Genomic DNA, 22207 nt, shown 5'->3' on the forward strand with positions numbered 1-22207 from the left:
GGTTATTAATATACCAGTTCTTGTTCTATTTTGGTTCTATGTTTGAGGAAATCATGAGGGGAAATAGGGGCTACCCCTTTCTACTTCTTTGAAAAGTGTCCTTTGATTTCACCTTCCCTCCAGTAGACAGCATATACATTTGTTTGATTTCTTAAGCATTCCTGCAATCAAAAGGATAACACTAGAGGAGCTGAGATGGCTGTTGTTATAATAAACATATCTATTGAAGGTTTATGTGGTTTCTTTACATTTACATAAAAGTTGCAAATTTAGCCAAGACCCAGCACTTTTGTAACTCTCCTTCAGAATCTACAGCCTGGTAGCTAAATTCAGCTTCTCTTTGGCAGAGCTGTTTTTAATGTTGCAAAACTGAAAAGTATTTCATATGTATTCATACTATTTCATTAAGCATTGACATCTCTAATGCATATGTCGCCATAAAGAATTTAATTAAAGGGAGAAAAACTGGATAAAACTTTGCAGTTTAGATTCATAAGGATCTGTGCAAATCCTCCCCCCCCCCCCCCCTTTTTTTGGTAGTTTCAGTTCATGTGGGTTGCATCCCTTGAGTTTTGCTTAAATGAATTAAGAAGGCAGGATTCTGTAGGTTCAGCTGACCTGTGCTGGGCAGAGGGCCAGGAAAAGTGATTTCATGACACCCTTGCATCACTCTAATTCTTGGGTTAGCTAGAGCCTGATTCACCTCCCTGCACAATTTATAATAGCTTAAGGCTGTTCTAAATTGCACCTGGCTGTGCACAGCCCCAAGAGGCCTACTGTATGAATTTAGATGGCATAAATGGGCCCAAAGGGTCAAAGATGTTAATGTGATACTGCCTCTGTCCAACATTAAAGAGTGTTAAACAAGTTTCAGGGTTTGGTATGCCAAGACCTCAGCCTGCTTAGTTCAAGGCAAACAATTAAAAATTTTAACCTTTTATTAAGGATTCAGAAAAGGAGGAAAAACAGGTAAAGTGTTTAGAATATAAAGTATTAAGTAAGGATTTCGTTTCAACATCTCTTGCTTCCTCTCCCTTTAGTTGGAAAGAGGTTTTAAAAGGAAAAACCCTCTTTCACAGTCTCTTATATGATATTAAGGATAGTAATAACTGTCACTTTGGGGAAAGAGAAAAAGTTAGTTCAGAGGGGCTGAAACTATTACTATTAAGGCCAATCCCGTTTCCCACAAGACAAATACACACAAAAGGGGAAAGAAAAGAACAGACAAGATACAAAAATGCAGCTTCTGTCTGTCACATGCAACCTCACTTCTAGAATGACACAGGCACATGGTTTTATCTGCCGCTGCAAGATCTGGCAGATTTGTACCAGCATTGGGCAGTTTAGGGCATTGCTTATAGCTGCTTTTCTGGTCACAGGCAGTGTTGCAAAATATACAGTCTTGGCCAGCTAAGCCAGACTCCTATTAAAAATAAGGCAAAAGGAGAGGGATAGGAAAGAGAAGAAATAAAGTGGGGAAGGAAAAGGATACAAAGGCAGGTGAGGTGTGGGCAGGATGAGAGAGACTCCACATCAGGTATTCAGGATTTAGCCAGAGCCAGTGGAGATGGCAATGTCTTCTGGCTTCCTTGCTCTGGCCCAGTCTGGTCAGGACCGCTCCCAGGATTAGGACAAAAAAGGCACAATGGTGACACACTGCATCCTGGGGCCCCAGTAGTTGATGGTGTAGCAGCCACGATGAAGCTCACTCCTTCCCTTTTTCTCATCTTTCAGTCAGCCAGCATTCACATCCATTTGTCCCGCAAAATTTTTAAGGACCCCAAAAGGGAGTGATGGGCAGAATATTCCATCCTCTTGTATTTTGTCCACCAATTAAGTCTAATTTCGAACACACCAACTTCGGTTCACTGATTTCCAGGCCCACACTTCTCTTATTTACCAGGCATGATCACTACACCAGTGGTTCTCAAAGCCGGTCTGCTGCTTGTTCAGGGAAAGCCCCTGGCAGGCCGGGCTGGTTAGTTTACCTGCCGCGTCCGCAGGTTTGGCCGATCGCAGCTCCCACTGGCCGCGGTTCACTGCTCCAGGCCAATGGGGGCTGCGGGAAGCAGCACGGGCTGAGGGATGTGCTGGCCGCCCTTCCCGCAGCCCCCATTGGCCTGGAGCGGCGAACTGCAGACAGTGGGAGCCGTGATCGGCTGAACCTGCGGACCCGCCAGGGCTTTCCCTGAACAAGCGGCGGACCGGCTTTGAGAACCACTGCTCCTCTACGCAATCCTTGAGTTATATCAGGAGGCCTTTTTGTCTGGACTAATTCAGTTTGTCTGTCCTTTAGCACCTTTTCCCCATTAACATTTATTGTTATAGATTATTGTGACACTTAACTTTCATCCACTTTTTAGCTCACAATTAGTGTAAATTCGAAGGCCAATCACCACTATAGGCTATGCTTTCGGTTTGCCAGAGCACAGGGTCTGTTGGCTTCAACCTCATTATGCCTCAATGTGCCCATCTGTAAAATGGATATCAATACCAATTTCTCAGGTTGGAGGGTTGTGAGACTTAATTTATAATGGTCAAGTATTTGCTATGTGAAAATTATGAATACACTATAACTAGTACCATAGTCAAAAAAAGATCCTATTAGTGGCATGAAAAAATTATAGACCATTTGGAAAGTAATCTTATAATGCCCAATGATAGTTTTCTATGTTGTATAAAGAAAAGATTCTGCTATGTTTTTTTCTTAATAAAGGCACGGAAAGAAAACATACAAATATAAGCATTATCACCTGTATTAGCATGGAACCAAAGGTCATCATGAAGGGCCAAATCATGCTCTCCCAGAAGATTTCGACTGTCTTCAGTGGAAGCTGGATTGGTCCATAGTTACCGACAGCTGTTACTTTTCATATTTAGTAGTTAGCCCCTTTGCTCTGTTTTTCTTGACAACCAAACATCAAGAATATAAATCCAGAGTTATTGTTGCTGAGAATCAGACTCTAAATATTTTGCTTTACTGTCGAATTAATAAAGTGTGAATGGAACATAGAATGGAACCTAGATATGCTAAATATATAATGTAAATAATGCCACAAATGACTTTTTAACAAGGAAAGAAAACTAAGCCTATTCTATCTGCAGACCTGCTGACTCACAGGACATTATGTACCCGCTCTTGCAGCCAACTTTCCAAAAATGGCACAAAAATGTCCAAACTAGGCGAGAAATGATGTTTTAAAGAATGAAAACAGAGAGTAATTCAGAAAAAGTAACTTATTTCTATCAAGTGAGATCCATCATGGAGAACAAAGGTTTAAAGTTAAAATACATATCACAACTGAGTCCAGGAAGAGTTGGAATTGCCATTTTTATTTTAAATCAGGTTGTTTTTTTAAATTGGTATTTTTATTAAGAAAATTTGTAAAATGCTTAATATGGAACAGGACCTGGACCTGTAAATCTTTGCTTAGGCACAACTCACAGCTGACATTGGAAATTGCTCTGGTGCAACTTTATGGAGAGCTTGGAAAAGAGATGACTAAGAGGGGATATGATAGAGGTCTATAAAATCATGACTGGTGTGGAGAAAGTAAATAAAGAAGTGTTATTTACTCCTTCTCATTACACAAGAACTAGGGGTCACCAAGTGAAAGTAATAGGCAGCAGGTTTAAACAAACAGAAGTATTTTTTCACACAACGCAGAGTCAACCTGAGGAACAACTTGCCAGAGGATGTTGTGAAGGCCAAGACTATAGCAGCATTCAAAAAAAGAACTAGATAAATTTATGGAGGATAGGTCCATCAATGGCTATTAGCCAGGATGGGCAAGGATGGTCCCTAGCCTCTGTTTGCCAGAAGCTGGGAATGGACAACAGAGGATGGATCACTTGATTACCTGTTCTATTCATTTCCTCTGGGGCACCTGGCATTGGCCATTGTCGGAAGACAGGATTCTGGGCTCGATGGACATTTGGTCTGACCCAGTATGGCCGTTCTTATGTTGTTCCTAAGAGCTGGGGGTCAAGGCTAGTTTTTCAACAGTGACCTGTTGCAACAGCATAATCCTCAAGTGCACAAATAAGCAAAACTTAATCCTTGGAACAGAAAAAAAAGATGGTAAAAGGAAAGAACCTTCATATTTATTACGCCAAATTCTGTTCCCATTTTCATGCCAGTAAAGTAATTCCATGGAAAAGGACAGATCCTCAGCAAGTTAAAAATGGTGTAACTCCGTTAAAGAGAATGCAGCTCTTTCAATTAACTACAGCTGAGGATCTGTCCCCCATTGTTTAAGATGTTTCCCTTCTTATCCAACTAATAGATAAACTATTTCCATATATGAAGCAGCATAAAAGTTTTGTTCTGTGCTCTGGATATCATCTGCCCCTAACTTGAAGCCTGAATTAGGTGAAACATCTTTGTAATGCTATTCAAATCACTTCTCTTGCTATTCTAAACGCTATTTGTGATCTTGAGAAATAGGATTTCCCCACTTAATCCATTTTTTTTGCACCACTTAGATGATGTGACGGTACTAGGGACATGTGGCTGGAATATGCTGTACTCCAGCTATACCGGTTTGGTAGATGGCAATAGCAAGAAGGTGTAAAACAGAGACGTCTACAGGCAGGGGCTGGTGCAGAACAGGCACTGGGATATGGCAGACATAATTGGCTCCTTTGTTCCTACTCTGGGTGCAGCGGAGAATCTGGCCTATAGTTCATGCAACTACATTGTCATTCAGTACAGAAGGCAGAAGCAGCTTATACTTCCATTATTTTTTTTTAAATGTGACTCAATTATCCCAAACGTCTGTTAATACATCTTCAGTAAAAAAAAAACGATGGGTTCTCCTTCTCCAACTTGTCCCTTTGAGGTGGCAGTGGGTGAAAAAGATGAATATTGATTTTATTGATAACCACCAGGGTACATTGAAAACATCATGATTTATCTGAAACCTTAATTATCCAGAAATGTATAGAGGTGGAAGAATATTGCCAACAATTATGCAAGAACACTAGTTTGAAAACAAAACAAAAACCCTACAAGTTCACTTGGATGTCATCTATGGTCCTTTTAATTAGTTTTTGGTGAGAAAATACCCATCCCTTGTACAAGGGTTCAAGAATATTTTTGTCAAGCAAAATTTTTTGACTATTCATATGAAAATGTCTTGCCCCTAAAATTTGCTCTTTGCTATTATGAGATCTCTGATTTGCTCTTCACCTGTTAATATCATGTTCAGTCATTTGGTTAGGCAGCAGATATAATACAGGTGAACAATCACGCACCACAAATAATACATCTAACTGATGGTCATTGTTCTCATACTGGGCCCATCAGCATGGTATCTGAAAACTTACAAATAGGCAAATAAACAGATATTTAAATACCGGTCTTGTAAACACTTGTCTTGCTATTGTTAATGCAATTTGTAAAGTAGCCTGGTGATCTTGAGATATAGGATTCTCGAGCCTAATCACGCTAGTGCGCACTAGAATTTATACTCTTCTGCTGTGGACTAATGCAGCATGTAGATGAGCCCTCACTTACACCAGTGTAAACCAGGAATCATTGACTTCATTGAAGTTAATGAAATTACACCTGAGTAAAACCAGATTGAGATCAGAATCAGGCCACAGGTCTTTGAGTCTTCAAATATTTTTGTTTTTTCTCCATTCCTATTCATTTTTGCCTCTTCCCTGTTTTTAATCTTTGACTACTGGATTCAGGACTTTCAATATTGTTGTCCCCTGGCGTTTTTAAATGTTTTCCATATTGTTTCCTTCTTTTTCCCCCTGAAAAAAATTTCACACTTGGCCAAAAGTAAGTTGTGACAGATAATTTGTAGGCCTAATATTCATTCATTCCAAATGTCTTTGAAGAAGTGAGTGGATCTCCATCACTGAGAGTTCATTTTATGAATCTTGTATACTGCGTACACTTGTATCCATATCCATACATCTTTAAAATTATCCTTCTCAAATTGCGCAGTCCTTGCCAATGTGAAAAGTCTTCACTGCATGTGAACTTTGAAACTTTTTTTCACCTGCTTTTTTACCAAAGCTTAGGATCACACACTTGTGGTTGGAAAAAAGAAAATGCTAAACATGGAAATGTTTTCCAAATCACATTGAACTATCAGAATAGAAAGAGAAAGAACAGCAGTACAAGTTAATAGCAACAACTAGAGGTGCTGCTAACCCACTGGGGGCCCTACGCAGGAATATTTTGGGGAGGAGGCCTATACACACCACACTTAAAAAAGACAATAGGGAGCCCCCTTGAGCTGCTCAGGGCCCTAAGCAATTGTTTAATCTGCTTATGCCTAGTGCTGGTTTTGCCAACAAGTTCTACATTATGGAAAGAACAGCAAAAAATATTTGTCCAAATCTGTACTTGCATCAGCCATTTTTTTTTAAAGGATAAACAGATTTCAGACAGTTTTTGATTATGTTAGCTTGTCTCTTGGTTCCTCAAGTCTTCAGATTTCCTTGGGAGCATGATGCAAAATCTGTGTGCATCTTGAAGTGAGTCAAGGAAGAAGACAGCTTACTGTCTAGATTTTCCTTTTTAACCTAGAAAATGTGTAAATACAGAAGTAGTAATTTTGCAGCAGTGGTAAAAAACAGCTGCTTATTCCCAAGGATGTTGCAAATGTATGCTCCACTTTAGTCTCTAACTCCTTCTTAGAATCATGTAGTTACTTAACAAATCTGTATGGGACAGATTCTGCCACCGTTACTTACATCAAGAGGTATCTTATGCCATCAGGAATTTCACTGAAATTAACAGAATTCCTCATGTAGTAAGGCACTAGAGTTTACTTGAGGAATAGTGTCAGAATGTGGTGCAGCAAGGCACCTCCTCCACCTCGCTGGGCTCAGCACTTCCTCCTCAGGCGGGGGCATCATTTTCCCAATTGGGATTTATTTCTTACTCTTTTCCAGGAAGACTTTGGGGCAGGCCCCAGGCGTATTCCTCCACCAAACAAAGAAACAATTTCACAACACAAAACAAAGGGGAATACCTTTTCCTACCCGTGTCTCTGGGGGAGGCCTTGTTATTGGCCCCGGTGTGCCAGTCCTTCCTCTAACCAGGCAGTCAAGTAGCTTTCCCTCTAGCGAGGAAAGCAGCCCTCCCATCCTGGAGAAGCCTTTATCCCTGCTGCCACTAGCCCTTCAGCAGCTTGTCTCTCCTCCTCCTCCTCTCTCACCAGGTCTCAGTCAGCCCTTAATTGGACTCAGGTGTCCCTAGATGACCTGAGGTAGCCCCTTGTCGGCTTATAGGGAAAAGAGTCTATCATTCTAGGGCAGTGGTCCCCAAACTTTTGAGGGTTACATCCCCCAACCCCTGTCCACACCCACCCACCCCCGGGGCCGGGAGCAGGGACGTGGCTTGGGGAGGTGGGGAGAGTGGACAGGGATAAGGGGGTTGAGACTGGGGTCACAGATGGGGCAGGAGCGGAGCTGCACCCGGACTGCGTTGCGGGGCCGGCAGCCAGGCCCTTGGCCAGGTGTGGCTCTGCTCCTGCCCTGGGTCAAAAATGGAGCTGCGGCCAGCAGCTGAGACTGGGGGCCGGGCCAGGAGCGGAGCTGGGATGTAGAGGGGCTGGGTGGTGCTCCCTCCCCACCCCTTCTGGGGCTAGCCCCGGTCCCACCACACCCCCTCCTCCCCTACGGGGGCGTGCCCCACAGTTGGGAGACCTCTGTTCTAGGGCTAATATACCTGCCTTCCACCACTCTTACAGCTGTTAAGTAATAGCTATTATGACAAAAACCAGGCTTATGTTTTATAATTATACTCTTTTGTATTGTAACCTGGATGCCTGTTCACAGGTAACTAAACAAAGACCAACTGATTTCAGATTGGCTACTAAAGAGCTGTCAGATGGTAACTTTGGGTCAATAACTAGTTTATACTGGATTTAAATAGGTTACTAAGAAAGAAAGTCTCTGTATCCTCTTATCACTCCTCAAAGCCATCCAGGGCCCTAATATTGTGATACACAACAAGGTGTATTGTAATGCAAACTATGACAGCAATGACAGGTTTCAGAGTAGCAGCCGTGTTAGTCTGTATCCGAAGAAGTGGGCTGTAGCCCACGAAAGCTTATGCTCTAATAAATTTGTTAGTCTCTAAGGTGCCACAAGTACTCCTGTTCTTATGACAGCAATAAGAAGTATCATCTCAGGACTAGATCCTCAGTGTGTGTAAATCAGGCACCTTTTATTCCAATTCAATATAATATGAAACTATTTAGAAAAAAACCAACCTATTTCTAATATCTAAGTATTTATTGGAAAAGGCAGTTACTTATCTCAAGTAGTAAAACAACTGTTGGCTTTTCTAAATCAAAATGGTGCAAAATATCAGGTTTTTTTTGCAAACTGATATCATTACCACCATCCATTTACAGTTGAAAGTAGAAACAGTAGGGATAATATTTTCAAAAGTGTCAAAGTGACTTGGGAGCTTAGATCTCAATAGGCACTAAGACTTAGGACCAGATATTTAAAGGTGTTTAGATGCCTAAAGATGCAGGTAGGCACCTGGTGGAATTTACAAGAGCACTTGCAAAGATATCAAAATAATTCAAAATCCAAGTAGGCAACTATCCGCATCTTTAGGTTCCTAGGTACTTCTAAAAATCTGGCCCTTTTAACAAATTTATCCTGACGCATTATGGAAGAAATGCATGCTATAGCATGTGCCAGGCAGAAACTTGAAAATCATATCAACATTATGGAGAATAGTTTCCAAGGATCTATTTTCTGAAGTGATGAGCACCAACAGCTCCCACTGATGTCCTCCGAGGTTGTGGAGCCTCAGCACTTATGACACTCAGGCCCCAAACATATGTATTGTTTACATTTACTTTATCTTTTTATTTTAACTGACTTTATGGCAAAATATTGGATTGTGTGGAAATAATCAAAGACCATTTGCCCCTTTCCCTTTCTAATTAAAGAGAGCATTTGTTAATATGGTCAGTTATTCTGTTTTGGAATTCAAAAGGGTGAAAGAAATAATTACATACAAAATAAAAAGGTGCTTCTTTGACTGTGGTATGGGAGCTCAGTTCCTATTGCTAGTTTTGTGTTGACCGAAATTTATCGAAAATCCAAGCCACAAAAGGTTAAAGATTTTCCCCACAAAAGCTTAAAATTAAGACTGAAAGTTCATCTTTATCTCTCTCCTTTGCATCTCATGTGAGGCTAAAAGGGGAGAAATTTTGTCAAGGGTCTGGATTTTTTTTTTTTTTTTTTTTTTTTTTTGCATACCCCTTTTTTGTGTGTGAAAAATAAGCCAGTATAGTGAACTGCACCTCAACTTCCATGGTATCCAAGCAGTAAAATAATTAAACAACAAGAATAGACCATAAAGCCCTTGACATTTGTAACAATCAAAGGAGCTGCCTAAGAACAAAAATATTTCACCTTTCCAAAACATCATGGAAATTGAAGCTGATCAGGAACTGGAATTCCCATTCTATGGGAAATTCCAATATTAAAAAAAAAATTTCCAAAAAGAGCTGAGAAAGAAAAACAAAGGAAATCAGCTGTTGCCACCAGCTAACTAAACAACGTATGTACAAACCTCTTAGGACACCAAAAATCCAATCCTGTTCTTAAAACACAAATTTTATTAAAAACAAAAAGAAAGAATACACATCTGGAACTTAGGCTTTTGCTAGATTTTAAATGAGCGATTTCAAAAACTAAGCATCCAAAATAGCTTTCTTGGGGGTTCAGCTTAAAAATTACAAGCAAACAAAAGCATCTGGGGTTAGCACAGAAGAGTCCACTAGCCATAGCAAATAAACAGAAATAAACCTAATCATGTCTTTCTAAACATTTCTGATCTACTTACACATCTGGGGGTTCCAAATAAATAGTTCTAGGTATGAGCTGATGATCTATGATCAGACCTGGCTTAAAGCTTCTCATAGCATAACTGATCCCTGTTCCCCTCTTTCTTGGAGAGCAACAACGGAGACAAAGGGGAAGTTTTTTTCCCCATTTTAAAAAGTTCTAGCCTTCCCACTGGCTCTTTTGGTCAGGTGCCCATTCTCTTTCCTTTACCTGGGGGACTTTTGTTTACAGATAAAGCAAGCAGAGAACAGCCACCAAGAGGGACTTTATAGCTAACTGGCTAGCTGGCTGTCCATAAAAGGGAGCTGCTCTTCCCCACTGCCGTTCATTTATCGCAAGTGTAAATGGTGAATTCTGTGTAACGTGAAGTCTTTAAACCATGATTTGAGGACTTCAGTAACTCAGCCAGCGGTTAGGAGTCTATTACAGGAGTGGGTGAAGTTCTGTGGCCTGCAATGAGCAGGACGACAGCCTAGATGTCACGATAGTCCCTTCTGACATTGAAGTCTGTGAATCTATATCACTGAAGAACCACCTTTCCTTCTTAAGGCATTGTAGTCAATGTACATAACAGAATGGCATTATTTAAAAATTACTCAAGTAAAAAATTGTAGCACATTTCCAAGCTCTCTGGCATTTTGAAGACTGGTTGAAAGAGACGTGGACAAATATACAGAGTGTGACATTCTTAGAGATAGTTCCTCAAAATTCTACATTTGAAAGGAATGTGTTATTGTGTTTTATTGGTGCATAGTATCTTGGTTTGACAAAATGGGGGTTATACAATACAAACACTCAACATTTCTACCATTTTGACAGTTTACCAGGATTCCTCATTATGAGCTAGATTTTGACTAGCCCTAAATGATCCAAACACACAGGACTAAAGCATCAATCCACAGCTGTGCAGCCACATAGAGGTTACTTGCTAGTGTGGCGTGCAGGAACTGTATTCCAAATCCTAATAGGTGGAGAGAGGGTAGAAAGGGACAAAATATGGGTGGAGTCATGGCTTCTTCTCTCTCCTTCATTTATGTGCCGGTTGGCCCCACAGTGGGGAAATATACTGTAAACTTGCATAAATTGATTCCTCCTTCCTCAGTAACCCAGAACAAGAAGGGCTCACAGGAAGAACTGTAATTCTCCACATCACTGGGGTCTTCCTGAGGCAGTGCAAGTACACACCACTCCTTATGCAGGGCTACATTCAGAAAAAAATATTAAAGGTATAGGAAATCTCTCACATATTGGTAAAAAAAAAAAATCACTAAGTATGAGCAATCATCATGGATATGATTTAGATAAAGACCTGGCGCATTTATATACAGGCCCGCACCGGTGGGGAGAATTTTGCCCATAAGCAAAGGCCAGTAAATGTGTGTTCTGGCTTGAAATATAATGGCTCATCCCCAATATAATCAGCCAAGCATCAGTCACATTAGGGACCTTGTCCCGAGAAAACCAATCAGATACTTACACAACTGAACCAGTATTTGATCAAGTCCTTCAAGAATCAAGAACCACAGCTGTTAAATCTTTAAGTAGAAAAAGGAGAAAGAGAAGGACAGTTAACATGCATCTGTGCAAAATGCAGGGTTGTTTGTTTTTGGCTTGTCCCTTAAGACAGCACAATTAGATCATATGATAAGGCTATGTGTTAAATTCTAAATCTCTTCAGGATGTTTTTGCCCGTTAGACTCATTTTAAGATATCAGTCAAAAGATTTATTTTTTCCCTACCTATTCAAAAGGGGAACTACCCAAAAACTGACTATACAACTGACCTCAAAATGCATTACTTTCTGTTATGAGGAGGCTGAACTCCAAGGTCTCAAGTCACTGGTAGCTGCAGATGACTTTTACATAAGGAGCAGCTTCTGTTGCTATACTCTACTTCTGACAGTTCTTGCTTTTCTATGTGGAGAATATTGGCTTTCCTTAGGCTCTCATGCCCCCGTATGTTAAGCTTTAGAATGTCAGCTTTGTATACTTCCTTATTCCGTTATTGTACTTGGAAATATTAGTGCTATAATATTTTATCAGTTAGTAGAGACATCTAAAACTTCAGCAGCATAAGAGAATGTCAGGCATATTTCTATTTATTGACATACAGTATTTTTTGTTGGGGAGGAAACTAATTCTATGGGCCTGATCTCAGACATCATCTTTAACATCAGTAACTCCACTGGCTTCTGTGGAATTCCTCCTGAGTTACACCAGTACAACTGAGAGCAGAATCTGACTCTGTTGGAACTGTGATCTTCCTTTCTTCTGTTTTCAATGAGATAGTCCAAACACACCCATATTGATGAGAAGTTTTGATCTGGATTTCAACTTTGGATTTCAACTGCCTACTATTTCTACAGTGAACTGAATCAAAACTACCTGATAAAAACACCTCCAAATATTGTGGGGTAAAGTTTGGACTTTGCAGGTTGGGCCCATCTCTATTTTCAATTACTTGAAGCAGGGCCATCCTGAGGCATATGCAGCATACACAGCTGCATAGGGCACCTGAAAATTTAGGGCACCCCTGGGTCTTAGTGTCCACCCACCCGCCTCTTCCTACCCTGTTCTAATCTGACCCTTCCTGCAGGCTCCCACCACAGCTGGCTGCTGCAGCCTGGTGCGTCTTCCTCTGGAGGGGATCTAGTAACTTAAAAGTGGAAAATGTCTTCCAGCCTGCCAGACCTATTAGCACAACATTGAAACTGTTAAAGAGCCATTCAAGTGATAATGAAGCCATTTAACAGGCATTTGCCAACCCCCAGGTATATACTGTCAGTTTCTGAATTTACTGACAAAGACAGTTGTGCATTACTGTAATATTTACTCAGAACATGTTAGTCTACACACAGGACCTTAGTTTAAAATTTGCTTTAAAAATATTTCATAGGGTGTTGCTGAAGATTATAAAAATCACATCTCTAAAAGAATCTTTGCATAGATTTTTAGATGCACAATCATCTTTAGTCTTAAATGATTGCATCTTCAGACATAGTTTTTTAAAATAAATCCTTCAAAAGACCATCCTTATCTAAAATATACATGCGAGTCCAGGCTGCCATCAGGCATAGGGGCACCAGTTTAATAATACTGCATAAATCCTAAGGACGGCCCTGACTTCGAGGCACTTTTCCATAATGATTCATTTTTCTGTGATCTGCCTTATTGCACAGGGAATCCTCCTGTTTCTGGCAGCCAAGACTCAAAATTGTGACCATCACAGAAGCCCACCTTTGGTCTACTGCATTACTCAACTATCACTGGCATTTTCAATACCCAACCTCAGTTACCAAATCCTGTCTAATAATCAGGCAGTAGAAAATGAGATTAGACTCCTTGGGCCATGTACGAGGATACTAGCTATAACCAGGGCAGTAATTTACAGTGTTTGACCTTAACCAACAGCTGTATCAATCAGCCCTGGAAAAAACTAAGCAATTTGGGACCTTGGCAGCCCATCTTTTGATCCCACAATGTTCTGCAGCCAGTAGCATTGGGGCTGAGAGAGCCTATGCAACCCTATGGAATCACCACTGCTACATTACATCCAGTGAAGAGGCTTGATGAGGTTAGAACCACAAATCCAGGAGCATTGTTTTAATGTCGAAAATCCTCCACAACAACCGATCATGGCATATCACACAGTAACTCCAATGAACATAGTGGTGCCACATTTTTATGATGGTCTATTTAAGAAATTCATATTTAAGATAAAGGGCCAGGGAACAGGGTTCTACAGCTCAGAAGATTTGCAATACAGAACTTCTGGCTGTATTAACGTCTGAGAAAAATCCTCATGAAGTTGGTGGGAGGGTCAATGAGTGTACCTCCAGGTCCCTCCCCAGGCATGGATCCTTGAACTCAGAGAGTCCTCTTCCTGAGGTCCAGGACAACAGGGTTTGTGCTGTGGAGGTAGTTGAACCCCACTTCCCATAAGGCATGGGCAAACCTTTATGCAAAGGATCCCTTCATATGCAGTCCCAGGGGAACATAAAAATAAGGACAGGTAATGATGTTTGGGCTTATTCTCACTGGAACAGAGGAGGCTTCACAAAAGGTTGTGAAATTGCAAAAGGGGTAAAGTGCCAGAGAGTATTTTTACACTGATGTAGGCTTCTGAATCAAGGCAACTCAATCTAAGGCCTAGATTGTGTTTTCAGCATTATTAAAGAACAGTGCAGGGATGCACTGCCCCAAAGCAAGCACCTGGAGGCGTTGTGATTTAAAGATGCTTATTGCCTCTAAGGCCTCCCCCATTGCATTGGGTGGTGGGAACAATTTACTTCACCTGTGTAGAAGTTGTAGTGGCAAATGTGCCCCAGCATTTTCTAGCCCTAGCCACTGTCTGGCACTTTGGGGGAGCCACTGCTTTGCATGCTCCCTGTCCACTTACTCCTAATGAGAAGCATCTTAGTCACAACCTCTATTATCCCCAGAGTGCTGTGGCTGCAAGTATAGCCAGGCCTAATGGAAACTAAGATAGGGGAAGGGAAGGTCCTAACTCCATCCTACTCTTTTGTACAGCTATGTAAGGGTAGGACACAGCCTAGCCCTAAATTTGTTTCCGGAGGGAATGGCATTAAAGGGTATGGTAAAAAAGCAGGAAGGTAAAGCATGAAGAGAGCAAGTATATCAGACCAAGCTGCCTTCCCCTATTCCCATAATGGTTTGTATGTTTTATTGTGATAAATTGTAAGGTCACACCAAAGTTAATTTGTGTCACCGCTGAAACCCTAAAGCCTCAAGACTCTCACTAATATAAAGGATCTCTACAGAAACTCCAAGGACAGAACACTTTCCTTGGTTGGGACCAGCTGTGGCAGGCCCAAGGAGCCAATAAAAAAGAAATAGTTCCTGTCTGAATGCAAAGTCAGTGGAGACAGCTGCAAGTGTGCAACCATTGGGCCTGGGTGGGGAGAAGGAGGGACATGACCTGTACTTTTAGACTTGCATTGGGGGGGAGAGGGGGAGGAATGGAGAAAAAAGATTGAGAGACAAACTTGAAGAAAAATGTAAAAAGAGAAATACTTTTAAAAGGTCAGGGATAAAAACAGCAATTGGTGACTAAAAGATGCCATCAAGCAGGCAGTGTTAACTACCTCTTCTCCTTTCACAGAAGAATTCATACTTAAGAACTTTAGACTGAAAGGTACACACAACATTTGAAAGTGCAACTCAACAAATATTCACAAGAGCCTGTGTATGGTAAAAAGCAGCAGGCTAACAATTGATGTTGGGAGAAGAGGAGGATGAATAGAGGGAGAGATTCTGATCTCAGTTACCTTAGATTTACACTGGTGTAATTCTCCTAAGCCAATGCAGTTACATTGGTGTAACTGAAATCAGAATCTGCTCCAATAATACCTTTGTTTCAAACTAATTTCCTGTGGCCTACTAGAAGTTTGAAGGTTGCAGACTTTCTCCCTTGTTTAACTTCATATTCTACATGATGCATACAGTGTACAATCTAAGGGAATAAAACATTAACTGCTCTTGGATGCTTCAAACTTCTCATACTGTAGCTTTCATTATGTAACTAAGTCTATAACCTAAGAGCAGCTGCTCTGTAAAATCCATCTGCAGCCTCATGTAGTGAAATACTACAAATTTAAGCTGCAGGCATCTTTTGATGGACCAATTGCAGCCCTTTCAACATCTTATCAGCTTACAGCAGAGGCATTGTATCTCACTGATGAATAGACTGAATATGTTGTGGAATACTTGTATGTGCATTTCAGACTTTCAGGCTATAGTGTTACCTAGCTGCTACATGGCAGTGTAATGTTTTCCCTCCCAGGGGTATTGCAAACCACGTGATATCATTTAGACACATGCTGATACTTATGGCCAAGACCATATGTTTGCCCAGGAGGTCAGAAGGTCAAATCTGTTTCCAATATCCTGTTGGTGTAATTGTGTTTGAAATAGAATTAAATAAATCGAGTAGCGAACCAGTATAAGAAAATAATGCCAATAGTTGAACAACATGATGTTCTTTCAATATGGTTATCCTATGCTGAATATGCCTCAAATATTTTTGCCTTTAGAACTTATAAATACTCTTTTATAATTGTTACATATTTTATTAAGAAAATATTAATAGAAGACTGACAAAAATACTATTATATACATAATATGTAACAATGTAGCCAACAAGAACAGGATAGCAAGTAATATTTTAAGTGTTGGGGGGTAGCCGTGTTAGTCTGTATCCACAAAAACAACGAGGAGTCCGGTGGCACCTTAAAACTCGCCATCTGTAATTTTCACTCCATGCATCTGAAGAAGTGGGTTTTTTACCCACAAAAGCTTATGCCCAAATAAATCTGTTAGTCTTTAAGGTGCCACCGGACTCCTCATTGTTTAAGTAATATTTTAGTCTAATTTTGGTTGTTGGTGCTGTTGGTTGCCTGATATACAGGAGGTCAGATTAGACGATCTGGTGGTCACTTTTAGCCTAAACTACATTGCCAAAAAAACAACAACAACAACAAAAACATGTCAGAGAGTCTCAGAGCCCAGCTCAGTTGACTCAGGCTCATGCCATGGGTCTAACAAGAGCAATGTAGATGTTTCTACTCAGGCTGAAGCCTGGGCACTGAGACCCTCCCCACTTTCAGAGCCCAGACTCCAGCCCCAGCAGGATCAGGTTTAGCCCCATACCAGGAGCCTGAGTCAGTTGACCTGGGCTCTGAGACTCGCTGCTGCAGGGTTGTTGTGGGGGTTTGGGTCAGTTTATACAGACCCTAGTACTCTATATTGAAATACTAAACTAAGGAACAAATTAAAAATGAAACAGAAGTTTGTTGGAATAAATTATATTAGATTCAAAAGCAACTAGTTGGAAAACTAGTGATCACAACATACTAAAGGTACCATTGCGGGTTAAGGTCCTTAAGTGATCATAAAGATATGATCACTTGTCAATCCATCTTAGTTTATCACTTTAAATGTCATTTCCAGGAAAAGTATGAGCCAAGAATTTTAAAAAATTATATATATACACACACACACACACACACACACACTCATAACAATAGAGATGTAAATTGATTAGAATTCCACCCTCTGGAGCACTGGGATATGCTGTTTCAGTGCAATACTAGTGTGTTTCACTTCTTTCTCTTCATGTTCATCAGGTGGAATGCACCCTCTCTTGCATTCCACCTGGCAGCAAAATGCAACTGAGTAGAACTGTAGTTTCTGCCGAACCAGTAGACAAAACTTCAGAGCCCATAATCCTATTTGGTTTCACTTCACATAGAGATGTACTAACTTTGAAACAGAGATGTACTAATCAATTTCACTCAGCTGACAGTGTGTCAGACACCATGCACTGTTCCAAAGCCAGCTTTCTGACTTGCTTTCTCAGTACCTATCAGCATTCAGTGCATTATTTAGAGGCTTTATTGGTCATTTATTCAGAGTTACTCTACTGTTGTATCCACCAGGCAAGGTATTAACAAACTTCAACAAAACTTTATTTACAGTGGAAATCTCTTTTCCAAGTTGTAGCTGCACACACTGTAACTCTCCCAGCCAGGGCCGGCTTTAGGCCGATTCAGCCGATTCGGCTGAATTGGGCCCCGCGCTGCGAGGGCCCCGCGCTGCAGCTCTCCACCCCGCCCTCAGCTCACTTCCCCCTCCTCCCCTCCCCTGAACGCTCCGCCCCCACCCCTGCTTCCCGCGAATCAGAGATTCGCGGGAAGTCTGAAAAGGAGCAGGGGCGGGCAGGCAGCACCAGGTAAGCTGGCATGGTGGGGGCGCGAGAAGGGCTCCGGGGAAGTGCGGCCCGTTCCCGCCGAGCACGCAGGCCCCAGCGGCTCTGGCCTGGCGTGGCTCGGGTCCGGCCCGGCCCCCGCGGCGCGGCGTGGCTCGGGTCCGGCCCGGCCCGGCGCAGCTTGGGTCCGGGAATCGGGCCCCGCGCTTGCTAAAGCCGGCCCTGCTCCCAGCCTCCTCAACTCCTCCCCCCTCCTTCCTGTTTCCTGTCCTTTCAGACTCCCAACAGCCAGTGCTCCCAGTTCTAATAACCACATGCAGCATCTAAACACCACATTCCCATCTCTCTTAAGAAACTTTCCAAATTAAAATAAACATTGTTGTTCTAACCACAGGAACAAATATGAAACAAGACACTATACTGTTGGCAGGAATATTACACTGAAAACACTGTAGATACTACATAACAGTCTCTAGTCCAGGCAGGGGGTCGTCTGGATCTGACAGGCCGTCTCTCAAGCCCCGGTTCCAGTGCAATGTCTTGTTGTGTTGGTTCTACGGTGAAGTCATCCAAGGCAGACTGGGTGTTGGCATAATCTCCTCTTGGTGCATAGGCAGGTGCAAGATAAGAAGCATTCCATATCCGCCCATCAGAAAGTCGATAGGTGTAAGGTCCCTTCTTCTCTATGATTTTAAGAGGAGCTGTGAATTTATGGTCCCCTTTGCGTAAGATTCCAGGTTTTCATATTCTAACAAAGGAACCACACTCAAACTTTGGTTCCTTAGCACCCCGCCGTGTGTCTGTGAAAGCCTTAGACTTTGCTTGGTTCTGTTCAATGGTCTTTCTCACATCATCCTTGTTTGGGGCATCAGGTCGTGCCTTTAACAATCCAGCAATGTTCAGTTTAGTATGCAGCTGTTTCCCATGCAGTAACTCTGCGGGTGATCTTTGCGTTGTGGCATGTCGTGTAGCCCGGTATGCTTGCAAGAAATCAGTAGTGAAGGGTATCCACAATCGCCCTTCCAGTTAAGCTGTTTGCAAACTCTCTTTCAAACTTCTGTTAAACCGTTTGATTTCCCCATTGGCTTGAGGGTAATATAGGGATGACCTCCTGTGTAAAATGTTCCTCTCTGCTAGAAAAGTTTCAAACTCCAGGGAAGTAAATTGACTACCATTATCTGAAACCAGTTCTTTGGGGTTACCTTCCCGGCTAAAAACTGAAGAGAGGAACTTACTTACTGTAGCAGAAGAAATTTGCGATGTAAACGCTACCTCAGGCCATTTACTGAAATAGTCTATTAAAGTGATGGCATAACAACAGTCAATTGGAGTGGTATGAAAGGGTCCTACAGTGTCAATTGCCACTTTTTCCCCATGCAGATTCAGGAAGAGGAACAGACTATAATGGAGGGGTACATGTCACTGCTGTCTTATCATGCATTTGGCAAGTGACACAGGATTTTATGAGTGCTTCAGTTTGAGAGTCCATCCCTGGCCACCAATACAGATCCCGTAGTCGTTGTTTGGTTGTGACAATTTCCTGATGAGTATCATGTGCCAGGTGTATGAGTTTTGACTGTAATCCTTCTGGCACAAGTAGCAGGTGTGTACCTCATAGCACACAGCCATCGAGCAAAGAAAGTTCATCCCGAACTCTAAAATAAGGCAGCAAAACTGGGTCAAGGTTTTTAGGGTTACTGGGCCATCTTTGTCAGAAATTCCCGTAATTTTTGTTGAATTGGACACGCTGAACAAGCAGCTTGAAATTGTTCTCTTGTAACTGCAGTAAGAGTGCTTGTAATAAGCGCAACTACTACATCCTCATCCTCTGGTGGACCATCTGGTGAAGGCAAAGGCAGGCGAGAAAGGCAATCAGCTACCACATTTTCGTTTCCAGGCTTATATTCCAGTTCATAATTGAAAGAGAGTAGTCTTACAGACCATCTAGCAATATGATATCCTGCTCTTCCCAGTCCTTTCGTGGTGAGCAATGTCGTCAAAGGGCTGTGGTCCATGCGCAACTTGAACATGCGGCCCCACAGGTAAGTTCTCCATTTTTCAGTAGCCCAGACACAAGCAAGTGCTTCTTTTTCAACTGTAGAATATTTTCTCTCAGCATTACTTAGTGTCCTTGAAGCAAATGCAACAGTCCTCTCTGTGTTGTCCTCATGAAGTTGTGTGAGGACAGCCCCAAGTCCATAATCAGAAGCATCAGTAGTTACAATTGTGGGCAATGCGGGACTGAATAGTGCAAGTACTGGACTCTGTACAATCAAGTCTTTCACCTTTTCGAAACTAGCTTGCGCATCCGTTGTCCACACTAAGGTTGAACTTCTCCGTAGTAATTCTTGTAACGGTTCAATGACAGAAGCATAATTGGGAATTAATTTTGCATACCAGGAGGTAAGACCCAAGAAGGAATGTAAGGTTTGCAAATCTGTTGGAGGAGGAGCATTTGAAATTGCCAGGATATGATCTGGATCAGGTTTTAGTCCAGCCTGTGAAATTGTATGCCCCAGAAAGGAGAGTTCAGTTTGTCTAAATTTGCATTTGGACCTATTGAGCTTGAGGCCTGCTTTGCTGATGCAGTTTAGTACAGACTGTAGGTTATTGTCAGTAATATTTTCAAACACAATAATATCATCCAAATAGCACTGAACTCCATGTTGATTCTTCAGAATCAATGACATTTTTTGGAAGGCACATGGGGCTGATGTGAGACCGTATGGAACACGTTTAAAACGAAATAGTCCCTCATGTGTAATAAATGCTGTGAGGTCTCTGCTATCTTCATGCAACATAACCTGGTGGTATGCACTCTGCAAATCAAGAGTAGAAAACATCTTTGCTCCACGGAGTTCTGCAAATACGTCTTCTATGTGAGGAAGAGGATGGCTGTCAATCACAATAGCTGTATTTGGCTCCCTTAAGTCCACACAAAGGCGAATGTCTCCACCCTTCTTCTGCATCACTACTATAGGTGAAACCCATTCCGGGGAGTTAATCTCTTCAATAATGTCCTTTTGAACAAGTTTTCTAAGTTCCTCTGAAACAGCTTCCCTGACTGAAAATGGTAAGCGCCGGAATTTCTGTCGTACAGGCATCACATTATTCCGCATTTTAACTTTATGCAGAAACCCATAAGCACAGCCGAGTTTCTTCTCAACCTGGAGTTGGGTCCCATCTGAAACTGGTGTGTGTACCACAAGAGTGCTTTGCTGAGGAAGATCAATTCGTCCATTAACTACCCTGAGATTTAAAGCAGCTAATAAATCTCTGCCAAGGATAGGAGTGCCTTTGTGGACAATGTAGAACTCCGCAGTTACACAGCAATCACCAAAAGTAACTATTGCCGGCAGGCAGCCATGTACTGGAATATGGTTTTTCAAATAGCATACCAAGTGAAGTTTGGGTTCAGTAACAGGCACATCTTTAAAGTAATGCAAATAGATGGAATCAGGTAGTATAGATACTGCTGAGCCAGTGTCCAACATTAGCTGAATAGACTGTGATTTGCCTGAGGGTATGGCAGAAACATTTACAGTGCACTTTATCTGTTCTGGAATATGTGCAGTAGTGATTTTGTCTACACTCAGCACAGTAACATCTGGTATTGTAACTGCATGCACCTGTTGATTGAACTGGCTACTGCGACATACTTTAGCAAAATACCCAATCTTTTTGCAATGATTGCACTGAGCTATTTTTGCTGGACATCCTGTGTAGCTTGCAAGATGTTGTGGGGATCCACAGCGAACGCATGCTTTTACTGTATTTTGCATTTGCTGATTCAGTGGATTTTCATTAGTTTTCCTTTTGCAATTGTTTGTCTGCAGTGATAGTGAACTTTTCTGCAAAGGAGTCACAGCCTGGACTGGGCCTCCTGTACCCTTGCTCATTATTTTGGCTTCAGCTGTAGCTGACTCAATCCGAGTAGCAATGGTTATTGCTTTTTCTAGTGTAAGTTGTGGTTCTAGAAGTAAGCGTTCTCTTACACGAAGCACGGTTGTTTTCTCAATGAGCTGGTCTCTAATCATCTCATCTGCTATATTCCCAAAGTCACAAGTTACAATCAGACTCCTCAGGGAAGCAATATACTGCATTATAGTCTCCCCTGGTTTCTGCTGACGCTGGCGAAATCTGTAGCGATTAGCTACTACATTCACTTTTGGCATAAAAAAGTTCTTTAATGCAGTGAGTGCAGTCTCATATTTATTATCGGCATGGGGAAAAGTGTAAAATATATGCTGCCCTTCTGCTCCAAGGCAGTGGATTAGCAGAGCACGCTTTCTTACTTCAGAAATCTCTGTAGCACTGATTGCAAGCAGATAAGTCTCAAACATATGGATCCAGACAGTAAAAGCAATTGGAGGTTCACCTGGGCTTTGCAGAAAGGGTGCAGGTGGGTTCAGAGGCAGAAGATCCATCCTCGTCGCCAAAATGTTGTATCAACCAGGCAAGGTATTAAACTTCAACAGAACTTTATTTACAGTGGAAATCTCTTTACCAAGCTGTAGCTGCACACTCTAACTCTCCCAGCCTCCTCAACTCCTCCCCCCTCCTTCCTGTTTCCTGTCCTTTCAGACTCCCAACAGCCAGTGCTCCCAGTTCTAATAATCACATGCAGCATCTAAACACCACA

Source organism: Terrapene carolina, unplaced genomic scaffold, assembly GCF_002925995.2.
Source record: "Terrapene carolina triunguis isolate 2854851 unplaced genomic scaffold, T_m_triunguis-2.0 Scaffold180, whole genome shotgun sequence".
NCBI lineage: Eukaryota > Metazoa > Chordata > Testudines > Emydidae > Terrapene > Terrapene triunguis.